The sequence below is a fragment of the Anser brachyrhynchus genome (genome assembly GCF_964034855.1).
Source record: "Anser brachyrhynchus genome assembly, chromosome: 9".
Classification (NCBI taxonomy): domain Eukaryota; kingdom Metazoa; phylum Chordata; class Aves; order Anseriformes; family Anatidae; genus Anser; species Anser brachyrhynchus.
The window spans coordinates 22,974,442-22,991,994 of NC_137703.1; the positions used below are offsets into that span (position 1 = coordinate 22,974,442).

The following is a 17,553-nucleotide window of genomic DNA, read 5'->3' on the forward strand; positions in this document are numbered from 1 at the left end:
CCTTAAGATATTACTGTCCTTGGAATCAGAGAGATGACAACAGACTATTGTTGTCCTGAATTAAGCATACAGTAAAGTTTCTCGTCTGCCTATGCCTCATTTTTTTCTTTACATCTCTCATTTCTGAGGGTAGTTCTTATAACTTCAAGCCTACTTAATACAGTCAACCAGAGGAAAACAGGTCTATTCTGTGATAACTTTAAAGATCTCAGATTCTGTCTATTCCAGCCTGGAACACAAAACATGGTCTTTGGAAAATATCACAAAAGAGAACTGTTACATTGGTCTATTTTAAATTGGAAAAAAATACATTTTTTGATTCACCGTTTTTCGCTTTTCTTTCTCTGATTGTAAGTGATCTGCACCACAGGAATATTCACATTTAAAAGTTGTTGATTCTGTACTTTTTCAGAAGTTGTTATGCTTTGGCAATGCAGACTAATCCATGGAAATACACTTAGAAATTTCTGCCCGTTTCTCGTTTCAACGCTAGGGCAGGTCTGGTTATGGGGAAGGACTTTGATATTTGCTGATGCATCTGACAAGTGTGATCTCTCTCTCTGATTTATTAATTAAGTTTGCTACGAAGTCACTGTGCCATGGATGATTTTATCATCCTGCCACTTACGGCAGTCCAGGAGTCTCCAAGAAGAGCCTTCCCCTAGATGCTAATTAGGAAAGTGTTAGCCTGTTCACTCACCCTGGCCTATGCTAGAAAGCATAACTCCTCTCCAGATTAGAAACAGGAATAGAACCATTTCAGAATTTGGAAAATTCTGGGATTTCTCTCCTATTTGCTGCCTGAGGGTGAGCTCTCCAGGCCATGTGCCCAGTTGTTTTGCTTGTGCACACTCCCGGCTCTGCACAGGGTCTTGTGTGCTCCCTGGCAGCAGTGTGGGATCCGAGTGCTGCTGGCCTTGGGATGTCACCAGAGTTGTTGGAGCAGGTGGCCTGCTCCGGCTGTCTCTGTCCCCATGTTTTCTGCTCTAGGAACTGAGCACACCTTGCTCGTTCCTTTTCAGCAGCAGCACAAATGCCTGATCAAGCCCTCGTACACAAGTCAGCTTGCAGGGGGGGCTGCACTGCTGCTGTCCACCACTCCCCGGCCAAGCAGCAGTCCCAGGACTCAGACAGACAGGGGAGCCAAAGGGGCGACACAGCAGCACAGCTGTACTCCATGCTAAGACATGACCCTGCCTTTCCATTTGCCAGCATCTTCATTCCGACCTTTCCATTGCTGGCACATCTCGCAGCCCAAAGTAGCTCCCTCGGACAGGTGGTTGAAATGCTGCTAACAACTTGTTTCTCCACGTGTGGTTGCGAGGCTTTGTTTGCATGTTTGCTTAGAGCTAACATTAGAAGAGCTTAGAAAGGCAACATCCAAAATAAATCTTTCTGAGTTCATTTACGACACATGGCAGATTTACATGCATCTATATAATGAGGTGTGGGAGCTTTGCAGCACTTCCCTAGGACGTGTAAGCTCTGCCTCGAAGTGATGGCATCAATAAATAAATGTATGCTCATAAAACTGCATTGACACTCATTGATCCCCTGTTACACCAAAGATTTACATCACAGCCTACTGTGTTTCTGTCCTGGTGGTTGTAATTCTTGCACAATTTCCTCCAGTCAACCGACTACAGTGTTTTCAGTCTCGCTTGAACAAGGGGTGGGAAGGTGGCCTCGCTAATGTCAATGGTAATCCCCCTCAATGTTCACCAAGAGAAGATTTTCTCAGCCCTTCTATGCAGCTCCAAATGAGGGGTTTGTGTGTGTGTTTTCAGCAAAGCAGGCTTTTGCATTGCTAAAGAGAGCTGTGTTGCAAAGACAGCACCATGAGACGCTACCACTGTAAATTATGTAACAGGACTCAAAGGCCCCGCAGAGGGTTCTAAAGACGGGCAAAGAGTGAGGGCTGCTGCACCCCCGTCTGTAGCACATATGGGTTCAGCCCAGGGCCTGACCACACAGATTTCTCCCTGCTTGTGTGAATGATGTTCCCCAGTGGCAACAGTGTCTGGTCAGGTCGTTGCTAAGCTCCTTGATTTCAGAGAATACAGCTAAGGCTACTCTTTGATGGTTTCCTGAAAGATCCTACACGGCAGATTTATTTATTGATGCTAGCTGTGCATACGTACAAGTTCTGTAAACAAATGCAAACCTGTCCCCTGCTACACAGAGAATAATGCAACCAAGGAGCCATTTCTCTAGCACAGGTTCTTCAGCAGCAACAAATGTGTCTGTTGGTTTCAGCTAGGGTTTTCAGCTTCCCACCAGGCTCTGTTGCTGCCTAAAACACTGCCCTGCAAGCAGGACAAGAGATGAAGCAAATCTACCTGCAGCTGTTGATGCTGTAACTGCAGACTTGCAAAGAAAATAACAAATGAAAGCTGCAGGAAGCCTCTCATGCATCAACACATATCTGAGATTTTTCTTATTTATCATTGGGCTATTCCTACATTATGTCAGTAAGAAGTTGATCTAAATTACCTAGGAAGTGCAACAGATGGATAATTTATTATACATCCACTGGGAAGAAAGAAAGAAGGCAGCACTGAATTAGCTGTTGACAGAGAAAGAAGGCAACATCTGTGTCTCCTCCTCACAAGAAATGGCTCCGTCCTGTGGTATATTTCAGGATTGTATTTACCTTTGTCCTGTGCTCCACCTTGGTCTATAAAGACAGAAAAAAGGCAAACGTTCAGGCACAGACTATGTCTTTGTAGCAGGACCCAGTCCTACAGAGATACTGAGAACATGTGACCCAGTCGATGAAGTTTATTCCTACTCTTCATGTGGCTGGATTTCTCTAATATCACTAGAAGAATTCAAAAGTAGGTGACAAATATGGCTTCATATGTAGAACTGCAGATTTATTCTGCTTAGATACATTATTTACCTAAACAAGCAAAAAATTGCTTTATGAAAATACAGTGCCTGAATAGATACTCACTGTGTTCCCTGCCTCATCTTCGGATGGCTGTGTGCATTTTAACTGTAGGACCTTGCAAGCCTGACAGAGCAAAAGACATTACTGGGAGGAGCTGCCAAATGGCAGTTCCCTGGAACTGCCAACTGTGGAGCCTCAAAATTTTGTAACCAGGACCTTGAGCTTTAGCTACAGCAAGCAGAATTGAGCTTGGAGGCAAATGTGTGTGGAAGTGCACAGGCTCTGTATTTTGCACCAAACCCTGTCTGAAGAGGTTTACTGCAAGAGGCAACACAACCCATGGCAGCAAGATGTCAAGGTTTTCCCTCACATACACAGGCAAACGACCGTTCATTTTCTTTTTACACCTTTAATATTAGGTAATAACAAGCAGTCATGAAATAAACTTAAACAGATCCTGCTGAGGGATTTTCCTAATGCAGAGCCCGTGCCCCATGCACACACTTTGTCAGCACAGCCAATATTTGCAGAAGTCCTGGTCTGGCTCCAAAGGAGTGAGCTCTGTGAGAAGAGCTGGAGAGGCAGCAGCCCAGGGCCCGGCAGCAGGGCCGCAGCCAGGAGCAGCTCAGGGTTCATTGCCTGGTCTGAGCCCGTGGAGAACACCAGGTCCAAAGGTGTCCTTCAGGCACTTTTGCACTGAGTCAGATACCTTGCAGGCCCTGTAGTGGTTTCCTCAACAGAACTGAGGCTGAAGGGCTAAACTTTTTGTGCTTACAGATTTTTATTCCAGTCTTCACTAATGAAACCTCATGGCTAAGGGCTTGCTAGCCTCCAGTTTTAAAAGATATTCTGGAACTTTTCATAGATGTGATCGTTGCCCAGAACTGCTAAAAACAACTGTGTAGACTGCCATGGGTACTTTGGCTAGCTGGGAGATGGAAGGCAGAGCTCACAACAGCAGTCAGTGCTATAAAGGGTTGCCTCAGACTTAGCAGAATAGAGAATATAGGAAGAATATAAATAGAACGAAAATGTAGCTATCAGTAGTATGCGAGGATGATTGCTTAACTGATTATGAAATACCATGACTTCTCAACCTCATGATTTGCTCCACAAAGTCTTAATAAGAGGAAAATTCTGTTTTCAAAAATGAGTTTTGCTGAATGGTTTTGTATAATGTGTGGAAAAGGCCAAAAAATATTGACAGGTATCACTGGGGTGAGGCAGAGGACCAAAAAACATTGCAGGAAATAAATACCTGGAAGACGATGGGAAAAATATCAGGGCCAATTTACTTTCAATTTATACCAGCAAATTTAGGGGTTAACTTCAATCAATACTGGCATTAGAATTACAAAAACAGAAAACTAATGGGAGAGAAATTAGATGATTGAAGCTTTTATGCCTGCTTTTCCTTGTGCAGGAAGGTAAAAAGAAAAAAATAATCAGAAACTAAAATAGACATATGAAATTATTGTATAAATAAAAATCCAGAGAAGATTGGTCAGAAAAATGCTAGACTTAAATGAGCATCTAACCAGCATCAGCTTGTTCCTGTGGATCTTGTGCTATTTATTGCATGGTTTGCTAATGAAAGGTGCCAGACTTGCTCTTCTTACTGTATAACAACACACCAAGGGGTTCTGGATACAATACAGGATGATGCTAGGGTGTCTCAGAAGCATAGGCAAAGCCAAATAATGCCATCTGGTAGCCAGGTTTTAGTCAGCAAATGCAAAAGCTGGTAGAAGGTTATGACAAGCACACCAAAGCTTAATAATGCAGAGATATTAATCCTTTCTCCCCATGTGATTACCCCATCAGAAAGTCTGCACCAACCTGTTCTCTGTAAATGATTCAATATACTTCCTTTTTTTTTAAAGTTATTTAGTGTTGTTGATGTTGTTTTTAACCTGGGCATGCTTGTACAACTAACATCTAGCATGTTTTCAGCATTGTCCAAATAAAAGAAATATCAACGAAATAGAAAAAATCTGCTACTTTGCACCACCTTCCCAAGGTACAATCTGAACTTAGAATTAGTTTTATGCAAGCAAACTCTTAAGAAAGAAAAGGTATCATCTCTGAGCAGTCTTACCAAGTACAAGTATGGCATAAGCAAGTGTGAATTTCTTCATGATGATTTGAGTGTACAGCTCTCTTCTCATGTCTACAAGAATACCAAAAATTTTACTTAAGTCTTTGCACTCTTATGTGCCTGAAGGCAGATGGAAAGGCAGTAGTACTTGTAGATCCCCACTCCCAAGAGATGCTAACCAAGTACGTTGAACCTTAGGATTTCTCATGTCCTTTGCTGTGTCACTCCCAACACTAATGGTTTTTCACAGTGTCAAGGTTAGGGTGAAGATAGTTTGTGTTGATGCTCATCCTACTTTGAGGCCATCATCTTGCCATCATCTTGTGCCTGATATAGGATGATCAGGATAGGGTTTCTTTCAAAAAGAGCTGTTGGAAAACAAGATTTGTCTGGTGTGGAAATATTACAGAATATTGGCTGCAATAAAAGATCTAAAAACTGTCTTACTCCAGACCTTTTGTGCCATCCAGGGCTGGCTCTGTGCATATGTTATCTGCACTGCTACACAGAGCCACAGGCCCTTCCTCCTCTCCCTTCAATCCCGTCTTGTTGGCCACACACCGCTTGCCAAGCTGCCCCCTGCTCTCAGCTGCTGTTTGGCTGATTAGCGCTGCCTCCAAGCTGCCTGCCCTGCACAGCCAGGGCAGGGACTAACTCAAGCTGAAAGGCAGGTGATCTCCCAAAGACAGCTCATCCTCCAGGGATGGAGGGCCTGGTGAGACAGCCTGCATTTTAGGAACATTAAAAGCCTGTTTTAATCTGTACTGGGAATGAAGGGAAAAAAAAAAACAACAAACATGCTGAGGGTTAAGGTTTTGTTGTCTATTAATAAGCAGATAAAATGTAGAGTTTTTAGACGGAAACCTAAGTCCATGGTGGTTGGCTCTGACACCAGATGTGATCTGATCCAGGGAGAGCTCTACCAGGGAAGATGCCTCCATGTTGTTCTCCATCATTAGCTGCAAGACCACCACCACCACTGGCTGCTGGAGAAGGAGGCTGAGCTCTCAAGGGAAGAAGTGTATTCCAAGATTTGCCCTCCTGGAGTACCCAGGAGTACTCAAGAAACACTCATCCCTAGCAAAGCTGCCATCTGCTACTCTTTTTTTTAAAGATCAAACTGTTTTAAAGATCAAACTGTTTTTGTTCTAATGAACTCTTTGGTAGATGTCAAGGCATCTAAGATGTTGGACAGGTTGTGAGATCAAGCAATGGAAAACCGGGAGACGGATGAGGAATTGTTCACCATACAGAGGTGGATCCTTCCTATGGTAAACTTACCTACCCTCATCTCTACAGGCAGCACAAGCCTTAACAAATAAATGTAAATTATACACAGTACCCACAAAGCAATGAAAACAGGTAATGCAATAATGACAGATGTACTTGGATAGCCATGTGTTCTTCATGAGTCCCCTCTGGCCCACTGGATAACGCCCTTAGGAATATCAGTAATTAATGGTACGAACAGAACCGAATACTTCCTATTGACAAAATAGCATTTTGACCTAGGTCCTGATTTTTAATAAAGGAAATGCTGATGCACCTACCTGCCCATATGCTCAACTCAGGCACATGTAGTAGGTAGAGCAAGGCAGGCAGGCGCCCATCCCAAGGGTTCTGGGACCACTTTCGGCATGTGGCCCATGGCTGTGAGCTTGCCCTGTGCATTGGCTGCTCACCCTGAGGCCTCAGAGCGCTTGGCAGAGGTCAGGGCAGGCGCTGCTCTGCTAGCTGGGCTCACACTTTGCCTGTGGGAAGGTTTATCAGCCTGCCCTGAAACTCTGTGTGCTGAGGTAAGACACCGGGAAAAGGGAGCCCCTTATGAAACAATTTTGTTCATAATCTACCCTTTCAGCCAGCAGCAAAGTGAGCCAATGTCCATGCCCTGGTGCTTATTGATGCAATCCCCTTGGTTAGGCGAGCTCAAAATAATGTTTTTTCTGCATCAGTCTGCCAAGCTTGTTTAAAGCAACGGGTACCCCTACAACTTTTTGCAGGTCGTGGTTGTTGCTGGTTGACAGTCACTTGAAATGAGAACATCCTCAGTGTTTTTCATTGTGGGTAAAGTTTTGTAGAGAAGTGGCCGGGTGAGTCCAGTTTTGGACCTCATAACTAACACAGCCAGAACACCATTTGTCTTTGGGTTAGCCACCCCAGTTACCATTAAAGGCCAAGGGAAGCAAGGCAGTGAGATGAAGGCTGATTAATAGCTCAGAGGCTGAAAGCAGAGAAGTAGGAAGCAGGCTTTGGTTTGTAAAAGCCTCGGTCAGACTTCAAGTGGTGATACCGTAGTGTTAGATTTGGAAAGCAGGCAATGTTGAAAAGAAACCGAACAGAAACCTCCCTTGGAAAGCATACATTATTTGATGTTTCTGGCATTTATTTTGATAACCTGTAAATACAAATAAGCTCATTCTGGAGTGTGTTAAGGTGTTAAGTAGGAGTTGACTCAATTGTGTTCCAGAGGAACTTTTCTGAGGCACAGAGAGAGATGTTGAGTGCAACTATCATTTGCATCATGGAAAAAGTGGTGTGATATTTCCAGCCAGACTACATACTTCCATAGCAGGGAAGGGCTGCTGGGCATGCCATGTTAACCTATTGAAAGTCTGTAATCTTCTGTTGGAATAGTGGAGGGTCTTCTCTGTGGGTACTCTCCTTGGCATGTATTTTTCAATCCTTCTAGAACCATATATGCAAATCTGCTCAGCTGGCATGTTCTTCCTCTCCGTGTTCACAGCCGGAGTGCTCCTGCATTGGCCTGCTTGTCAGCAAGCTGAGCTCCGTGGTGTAAACCCCTGTAGATTCACAAAGATAAATATGACCTTCACCCTTCTGTTTTCCCATTAGGTCTCCATCCAGCTTGCCTGGTCCTTTTATGCCTGTTTCTTCTGACTGTCTTAAGCAAGTGTGACAGAGACTCCTGACATCTCTGCCTGGTGCCCTGGTGATGTGTTGCTCTCAAAACACTGAAGCAGAAGTGGGATGGATGAGGCGCCTTCAGCTCAGCAGAAACTCTGGAGCCCTCCAGGAAATATTTCAGTGAAGCCGAGGTGATGGGTGGAAGGAAAAGACAGGGCTGGAGGGGGAACAAAGACAATTTTTTATTTTAAACGTATCTACTTTTCTTGATTCATATTGGGAATTTGGGTGGGAAGCACAGCTGGGAGGACAGAGGGAGAGGCTTATTTTTATTATGAAAATATGTACTAATTGTAGCTCAAAGCAGAGAAGGAGGGTGGGACTGCACATGATGGAGAAGCCACCTGCAGCAGATGTGGGAGAGGAAGAGAAAGGGCAAAAAGATACTACATTTTTCATATTTGTCAATTGAACATATGCCTATTTCTCCTCTAGTGACTGAACACCAGCTTGCCAGGCAGCCTCAGAGCACAGACAGTAACTCAGAAACAGCTCTGCTCCTGGGAATAGCTTTTACAGTGTGGTTCTAGCACCTTGTGTTTAGACTTGTGTGAACAATTGATTTGGGGTGGAATTAAATGTTTCAGTTGACCCCAAATTGACATTTGCTTTCACTCAGTCATCTAAAAAACATATTCTTTCCCTTCCAGGCATCAATTTGTATTATGTTTGTGTTTGTTTACATACAAATACTGGAAATGAGAGCAGGCATGATTTATACATGCAAGAAATTGGGAAAAGTTCCCTTCTTTCCCAGCAGTGAAAAAAACAGAAATGTCCAGATCACTCACCCACGCTGTACGAGAACTTCGTTTGAGCCTTTTCCCTTCAGAGAAACTTTTAACTCTGAGCCTATGCGTGATTCTGAGCTGCAGGCCCTATGGTCAGGACTCTGTCAAGTGACCGACTGTTGGTGTTTATGCTGATAAGGAGACAGGCACTTAGCTGCTCCACACCCTGGGTAAGTGTCCAAATGCTTTTTTTCTCAATGGCTACTGTAGAGCTCCATCCAAAATTGAATAGCTTTATCAGAAGAGACCCATATCATAGCGTTAATTAACCTCAAACTATTTGGCAGAGATAGTTCAGACAGCAACTCACAGAGCATTATTTGTTAATAGACTAATTGTTGCTGGTCTGAGGTTTGGTTTGGTTTTGTTTTGTTTTGAACCTAACTTCATTTTTATTAATACCTAGATTTAAATATGCATCACTATCACATTAACTGGGGACCTCATTGGCAACCTTGCTGAGATGTGCTTGAGGGCTTCTACCACGAGTGCCAGAGATCCATCTTGTTCTGCAGTAAGCAATGTAAACTCCAATGGGCCCAATACCTCTTCTGAAATAGAAGATCTACTGCTTCCAACTACTATTCTAGTTTCCTCTTAATTTAACTGAAACGATTCAGCCCAGCTGCTGTAGAACTGGCTGTTGGGCCAGTGATCCTCAAGAGGATGTTTTGGGTTGTATTTCTTTGAAGTCACGTGGGCAGCTAAAAAAGCAGGAGGGCTCCTAATTCCCATTGACTACCTTCTGCCTTCACCTTTGATAATTCCTGCTGCACTCCTAACTACATGTTTAGGCATCTAATGCCTTTGAAATCCACTCCTGCAACATTTCACCCTTTATGCAGCAAAGTGCACTATTTTATGCCTGGTTGAATGAGAAAAAGGCAAGTTAAGGAGGAGATGAAAAGCAAAATTCAGGTTGCTACTCACTCAGTTTAAGATCTAAAGATTTTTGGTGAGGGAGGAAAGAAAGGAAGAGAAAAAAATGATGGACATACTGATACCCTTTGAGTCCCTGGCCAAGTTTTAACTACTCTCCCATTCAAACAAGTTCTCATTGTGTGGAGCTTTATGTAAATTACTATTAACCACAACATGACTGCTCTATTCTGCTTATCCAGTAAGCACACTTAACAGCTTCTGTCAACACACATTACTTGCCTATGTCTACTGGGATAACTTCAGTATGAAAAATACTATGTAAAAATCAAACTTTTGTGAAGCCCTTCTGTCACTGTTCACAGTGAAAACACAGTAAGCAGTTAGATATATCTCAGGTTAATACATGAAGTCTCAAAGTGAAAACACTTATTTTGGGCATCAGGAAATGTTCTGCTAATTTTTCTGTTCTTCACTCCCAAAAGTTAGCCAGGACGTGCCCTTGAGAAGTGCTTTACATTGTCTTCATTGAGTTCGACAGTGAAAAAAGCTCCGAAGGGACCATGCATGAAGCAATATAGAGGGTGAGTCAATTAGAAAATCATCCATGTCATGTGATGCAGGAAGTTCTGTGGCTGGTATAAATACTACAGTTTTCCCATAAATAGAAGTGAGGAAATTGTTGCTCTAAAACTTGAATGTGTAGCTAATTTGAGCCTGATTTCACAGAGGGTTGTTGAGGAGTTCCTATTTGTTACTATCTGGTGATTAAGCATAGCTTGTGCATCTGAACCTCTTTGTCTATTCATTCTGCTTTTAGACTCATAGCAGCAGATGCCATACCAATTCACTACAAAGATGATTCAAGCAGAGATTTCTTTCTATTTGGGGGATTTGCAAAGACTTCCTCAGCCTTCATAATTCTGTTCATTAATTCCTTGACAGCTGTCATAAATCTTGCATTTTGATAACTCACCCATTAGACCAGACAAGCAATGTGCAACCCTTGGAAAAGCTCAGGACCTGTCTTTTGTATAGCAGAGAGAAAGTAACAAAATATCTAGCTTCTTCCTTGAAATTTGAGATTAATACCTCTACAGTACAGTTTGGTTTTCACTGCTCAGAAAAAAAGGTTGATTCTTGGATTTCCTAAGCCTAATTCTTTTTTTCAGTTAGGCTGCATTTTACACTGGTGTACTTTCATTTAACTTAATGAGATTTACAATTTTCCAATGAATAGAGAATCATTAATCACACATTGTAACTTCAAACAAAATCCACAGACATTTTTCTTGTTTTAAAGAAAATCCCTCCCGCCTCCTCCAAAGTCCCATATTTCACAAAGGTTTCCCACTACTTGGAGACTAATCAGTGACTGGAAATCTGTGTCTCCAAAGGCCATGGGCTCAGAAAATAAATAATTAGATTGCCACCAGCTGTCTAAATTACAAGTGATGTCACTGTTGAGATTTGTGTTTCCCCACGAAGGAGATAACCAATGTTCAGGAAAGAATTTTGCATAAGTACCAAATTATTTGGCACATTAAATAAGAATTTTTAGTCAAGAAAACACACATACAAAAATATTTTCCAACATGAATAAATGTTACAAGTTTGATTTTGGGGTGTATAATCTGTAGGAGACATACAGAAATATGCAGAAATTTATGAGATTATTTGATTTTTAAGTAATGCATGTGTGATGAGAACATGGTTAACTGGAAATATTAATAGCATCAGTAAAGGCCAGACATTTTAGAGTACTGAAAAGGAAGTGCTTACCTATTTGTCTAATACGTTGCAATTTCAACTGAAAAACTGTACAATCTATTCCAGGAATCTTAATATTACCACAAACATGTTTTTCCTAGTGTCTGTTTAGAGAGAAAACAAAAATATGGTTCTGTAAGTAGTTCCATCCCAGAAAGTCCTCCTAAATCTTGAAGTCAGGGTCCAAAAGGACAGATTTTAAAAGGGCACACAGTGGGCAAGGCCTTCACTACGAAGCTACAAATGAGCAGGTTATTTGCAAGTTACCAGATACATGCTATCACCAATTTTTCCATCCACTGTGACCAGGAACATACTTTGACTGGGACACTTCAGGTCTGGGCCATAGCCATATTACCCATTCCACTAGTGTTCACGTATGTAGCTAAATGATTGCTATTAACCATGAGGAGGCTTAGAATGAAATTATATGATGTGTTATTCCCCATAATGAGCTGAGGATGGTTTTTGAGGTTTCCAAACCAGGTGTCAAGTGATGTTTATGCATACGCATTGCTCTGATCCACTTGGACATCCAAGCCCTGATAATAGATGTCTGTCTGTTACCCTTTCCTTTCAGGTCAAATGGAAGTACTGCTGGAAGGATGAGGGTACAGCCTCTTTTCTTAATAGAAATCATACAACCCCCCCCTACCTTCCTAACTCTTTCTGCCTGTTGTAGATTTTATAATCAACAAGATAATGACAGCTGCATCTTTCTGTTTCTCAAAGGCATGAAGCTAACACTACTCAGAACAGCAGACAGCCAGGGTGGAAGGGAGCTGGGAAGGGAGCAAGCCTACTTGATTGAGGAAAACAAGCAGTGTAAAAGCTTCCTGAACACATTCAGTGAAAATATAATTACTAAAACAGCCTTGAAAGGAGGGAGTTAAATTACTGAGTGTGGCTGTGATCATTTTCCTAGTTTAAATTACTCTGGTATAAATGAAATGAAACGGGACTTGGACTCTTCTAATTAACCACTTTACCCACAGGTGATCACAATATGTGCCATGTAAGATCCCTGCAAAAGCAAAATTTATACACCTAGAAATGACAAGTGTGCATATTAAAACCATTTTTGCAGTTTACAAGAGAAGTGCAGTCCTTTGATAGCTAACAAGGAAAATTATAGGTGGGGGGATGGTATGGAGGAAATTCTTCATACGTTTAGTTATAATGATTTAGACAACATTTCCCTTGAATTAGTTCATTTTAAAAGAGAACAAAGGGTTTGTCCTGCTGGGTAGCTTTTCAGCAGGGATGCCCTGCCTGCCTTATTTCAGAACTGTAACATTATGTGGTTTCAATTAGTGGTAGCACTTGCAAAACTAGTAACACAGACATTTTGGCATGAAATCGGACTCCAAGGCGGTGAAGGGTACTTAAGATCTACTCAGGGATGGGTGGAGAAATACAGTATATTTGAAACAGTGTTGATCATTTGTCATAATGGTGTAATTTCTGAAAACCTCACCATATTTTTGTAGGCTTGGCTTTTCGATTACATCTTTGCCTCCCTGTTTAGAATTTGCTTTCCACTTATCTAGCATCCCTATTTCCTGTCTCTTTTGTCACCTGGCTACTTATTAAGCCCTCAGCTAAGTTTTTCTTCAGGCTTTTAGGGCTACCAAGTGCTAAGCAGGCTCAAAATGCTGTAGGACTTAAAATGCTGAACACTTTCAGAGTCCTCTTCATCTTCAAAGTCCTTTGCAAATACTAGTTGCAATAGGAACAATCCTGTATTGTCAGGGAGGACTGGTTTAATAGGCCTCCCAGCCCTCCCTTAATGTTCTGGAGCAATTTCTAAAATGTCCTTTTGAGGCAACTGTTAATTCCTTTAATTTTGCAGGAAAGATGACTTCTGTTGCTATTCCACATCAATGTAAGTGCCTCTTGTAATACATCTGTTGGCAGAAAAAGATCCTGTGCATGACTCAACGAAGTTTCCCACTCCTACTTATCCTAGATTTCTTGATAGACAGGTGACATTTTGATGAGCAAAATAACAAAAGTCACTGCTGTGGTGATAGACATATACAATATTCCAAATATCCACTGAAAGAAATCTTTAATACAGGAATGAAAGAGGCAACTGCTTGACAAGATTTGAACATGTGTAACTACAATATTTTTAGCAATAAAGTCAATAATTTGTCTCACTATAACATCTATCATGATGCTAAAGTAGTTTTTACCTAGACTGTCTTATATGCTATGCTAGTATGGCGATTGTCAATGAACATAGCCTAGTTGAAAGAAGAGTACAGCACAGATATGAGAACACTTTTTTTTCAAGATTTGCATTCCTAATTTCCACTGAAGGACTTTGATTTGTTTGGGTAGTGCTGAAGGCTGTAGATCAAAAAGGACACCGATGATTTTCACTTTGTATTTGATTTGCTAGCCTAACTTTGGTAGTAGAGAGTATAAAAAGCCTTGCATTAAAATCATGCATATTTAGCTATGTTTCATTTTGATACTTGTGGTTGCTCTGAAGCTGAAACAGAATTTAGTATTCAACTAAGTTCAACAGAATGCAACGGAACTGCACAAAGCTGTGCCGGGGAGGTTCAGCCTAGACATCAGGAAAATTTCTTTACCCTGAGGGTGGTCAAACACCACAGCAGGCTTCCTAGAAAGGCAGTTGATAGCCCATGCCTGTCATGTGCAAGAAGCATTTGGATAATGCCCTCAATAACATGCGTTAACTTCTGGTCAGCCCTGCAGTGGTGAGGCAGTTGGACTAGGTGATCTTTGTAGGTCCCTTCCAACTACTCTGTCTGTTCTGTTCTGTTCAACTGCTGAGTTATTCACTTGTCTGGTCAACAGCATTTATTTTTATCAGTGTCTACCTCAACCATGCTTGCACAGTTGTCTAGTCTCACTTGTGCTTGCACTAGGAAGCAGCAACTATTCCTGGTCTATGTAACAGAAATGTTTGGAGGATATAAAAGAGCAGTTGGGTCTCTCTGATCAGACTCACGTGAAGTGTAGTTCAATTGATTTAGAGCTAGAACACCAAATTTACCCCACACTTCTTCAAAGGCTCTGGAATGAGAGAGTCTTATTTAGGTAACACTCTTTCTTTGTACATGACAGGTAATCCACGATGATCCACAATCATAAAAGCAGGCGTTTCCCAATTTCATTGAAACTGCTTAACAGCTTTATTGCAATTCTAGGAATAAAGATGATCACATTTCACTGACTTACAAATAGGTTTAATGCACTATGCCATTTGCCATCATCCCGACAGGCTTTTTGTTTGTGTGTGTGTGTGTGTGTGTGCACGTGTGTGTGTGTGATCAATACATGTATTAATGCTAATAAAACACTTACAGAGTTTCCCAGATGTAGACATGGCCCCTTAATCCTTCCCTGTTCTGCCGGGGATAATCATTTTTACAACATGAGATCACTTGCACCAGTGAAGTGCATTTTAACACCTTTTGCTGTTATCTGTGTGAAGTGAGGCTCCTAATAGAATCCCAGCAGTGCATTTAAACTTTATTTCCTAGGTTAATCAGGCTAAAAGACAGTTAACTAAGTTTCCCAAAAGGGGCCTTCTTTACATTAAAAAAAAAAAAAGAAAGAAAGAAAAAGATGCTGCTGGAAATATTCATCACCAGAAATTTTGCTCGTTGAGAAAATAAAGGCAGCAACACCATGAAAAGAAAGGGTGTTTTTCTCTTATAGTGGACAGCATAGCGCACACATGCACGCACACGCACACACACACGCACACAAAGGAAAAAAAGAGAGAAATATTTTCTGAACAAAGAAGTCAGGCCAGTTCCTTTCTTTTTTTGATCTTTAATCCCTTCTCTCCCAAGTAGAATGGCAAAGGAGCCCTCTCTCTTTCTAATAAATAGCTAGCAAAGGCAGGCATTCAATGCTATGTCCCTTTGATCAGTACAAAGCTGTCAGCTCCTGCCGCTTTTTTTTCTACCAGCTCTTGTTCCTGGTTAAAAGTGGAAGTAATACCCCCTGAAAGAAATACCCTAGGTGTCCCGCAAATCATCAATCCCATTTTTTTCCTTGTTGTTTTTCTGTGGCCCACCCTCCTGGCTTGAACAACCTCCTTACTAACACCCCTCTTCCTCTTTCCACCCTTTCTCCTGAATACCACTTTCATTTGATACGCAATTCAGTGTGCCAGTCTGACCTACTGGGACCTTGCTGTCTGAGACTCTACCACTGTGCAGACAGGGGAAACCTTCTCTCTACCAATAAACAATGTTTACCCTCATGCATTTCTCTTCCTGTAAAGGAATATAAAAATAGTTCCCAGACACAGCAAAGGGATTTTTGGAAATTAGCTCTTAATAATTTATAATAAAGCTCTAGCTTGAAAATAATAATAATGGTAAAAAGAAAACATTACAGGTTGTGCTTGACCGAGCCTCTGAGATCCCATTTTGCTCCAATCTTTAGGCTGCTGCATTTCAGACCACATCATTGCATCTCAGCAGTAAACAGTTTGCAAATGCTTCTGCCTTCTGACAGGTCACTCGGCGCATTTTAAAGCAGCCTCCTTGTTTACTGCTGAGATTAGCTGCAATCTGCATTTCTGCTCATCACGATATCAGGACCTAGTATACAGTTTGCAAATATTATGCAAAGGAAATAATTCACAAAGGAAAACAATTACAGTCAAGCGTAGAACGTGAGCCTGGCTCGCAATGGGAGAGCAGGGCAGAGGCTTTGGTGTCTGTGTGTGTATGTGAAAGGGTTGAAGGGGGGAGGAATGGGGGGTAAGCAAAAGAGTCTGTGTAACTGATCAGTATTCTGAGACAATGTCACATCCTTGGTGACCTGTAATGATGTTTAAATACCTTTGCCATTTTCCCCCGGTGATTACTGCACTGGGTGCTCTCTGTGTGCCTATAGAGATATGTTTTTCAAAAATCAGGATGGAGTGAATGCCGCTCGTTGTTCTGGCTGCAAAATGTCAAACTGCAGTGGAAAGAAATACAGCATTGCAGTGGTGGTGCACTGAGGCCCCCGGTAGGAAAGCAGGAGCTATTAAGTGGAAAATTCCTGCAAAGGACGTGTTTCCATTTCTAATGCGAAGAAAGAGGGTGTTGTTTGAGGCTGGCAGGTCTGTGGAAAATACAGAGAACACAGGGAAGATGAGAAAATGACCTCATTGAACTCTGAGAACTTAAGCAAACAAACAGCTTCGGCCAACATACCACATTCTTGCGGCACTTCTGCCCAAACAACAAATTGACCTATAAGTTATATAATCACCCACAAGCCCCTGTGCCCTGTGTAAATGTGGGGAGGGGGAAAGGGATCTCATTGAAAGGAGAGGGAGGGGAAGGAAAGCAGTAAACCTGCTCCCATAGGAAAAAATGCTTGGGGGTGAGCTGCCCATACCCCCCTCCCCGCCACCTCCCCGCCCCAAATGCTGTACTCACATGAGGTTCAGGTTTAATTGCACTCCGAATACCAGCAGAGTGATGGCACTGGTTGTTTATTATAGTATGAATTATTTCAGTACAGCATAAATTTTCCATTTCAAAGGATCCCGAATGCCTGCAGGGAAGGGACTAGGTTTTGTGAGCAGAGGGTGGCCTCTGTAAAAGTTGGTGGGGATTTCTTCTGAGCGGTGCTTAGAGCTGCATTCTTTGAACCTGGTTAGGGGGGCTCTGTGGAGCGTGTTTAGGGGCTGTGTTTTCCCCTGCAGAGGCCCCCTGTAGTGATGGCTCGGAATGCCTGAGCTACCATTTTATGTCAACCGAACAAATCCTAGTGTAAAAATGCAGAGGCTAACCAAAGGCCATGGGCTCGGTTGTTGTTGTTCTACATAGCTGCAGAAAAGGAGGATGTATACCTCCATCCCCAACAGCTGAGTGTGCTGAAAGGTTTGATTCATTGTATTTCTGATAACTAATTAATAGAACATAACAGCAAGTAAGTTATTAATTGGCAGAACAGCAGATAAACCATAATTCTTAGTTTACAGTAAGATTACTTACTAATCAGAAAAGGGCTTTTCGCTTAACCGATGCTCACTTTCCTGTAGAAACATATTCTCTGCTACCGTGTTAACAGCAACGTGTGCTCTCAGTGTTGTTTTTTTTTTTTCTTGTTTACGCTGTTAAAATCCTGTTGTCTCCCAGTTGCAGATGATTTAATGCACAGCCAAAATGCGATCTGCCATCCAGCATTTTGTGTGGACTTTGCCT

The 17,553-nt window shown here is 42.0% G+C and overlaps 1 protein-coding gene across 6 annotated transcripts in view; it reads right to left on the minus strand.

The window, feature by feature from the left end:
- Positions 1 to 2,972: 2,972 nt before the first annotated feature.
- The window catches only part of LOC308199627 (uncharacterized protein), a 209,103-nt gene continuing 194,522 nt past the window's right edge, over positions 2,973 to 17,553 (minus strand). For 4 of the 6 annotated variants that reach the window (XR_013954748.1, XR_013954749.1, XR_013954750.1 and 1 more), the window contains 4 exons: positions 17,344 to 17,551; positions 16,195 to 16,462; positions 11,369 to 11,460; positions 2,973 to 8,073 (listed from right to left, as the gene is read on the minus strand). The gene's annotated coding sequence lies outside the window, so the exon portion shown is untranslated. Of the gene's footprint in view, positions 8,074 to 11,368; positions 11,461 to 14,502; positions 16,463 to 17,343; positions 17,552 to 17,553 lie in introns of those variants that run through there. The other 2 variants (XM_080604061.1, XR_013954752.1) reach the window with 2 other exon arrangements.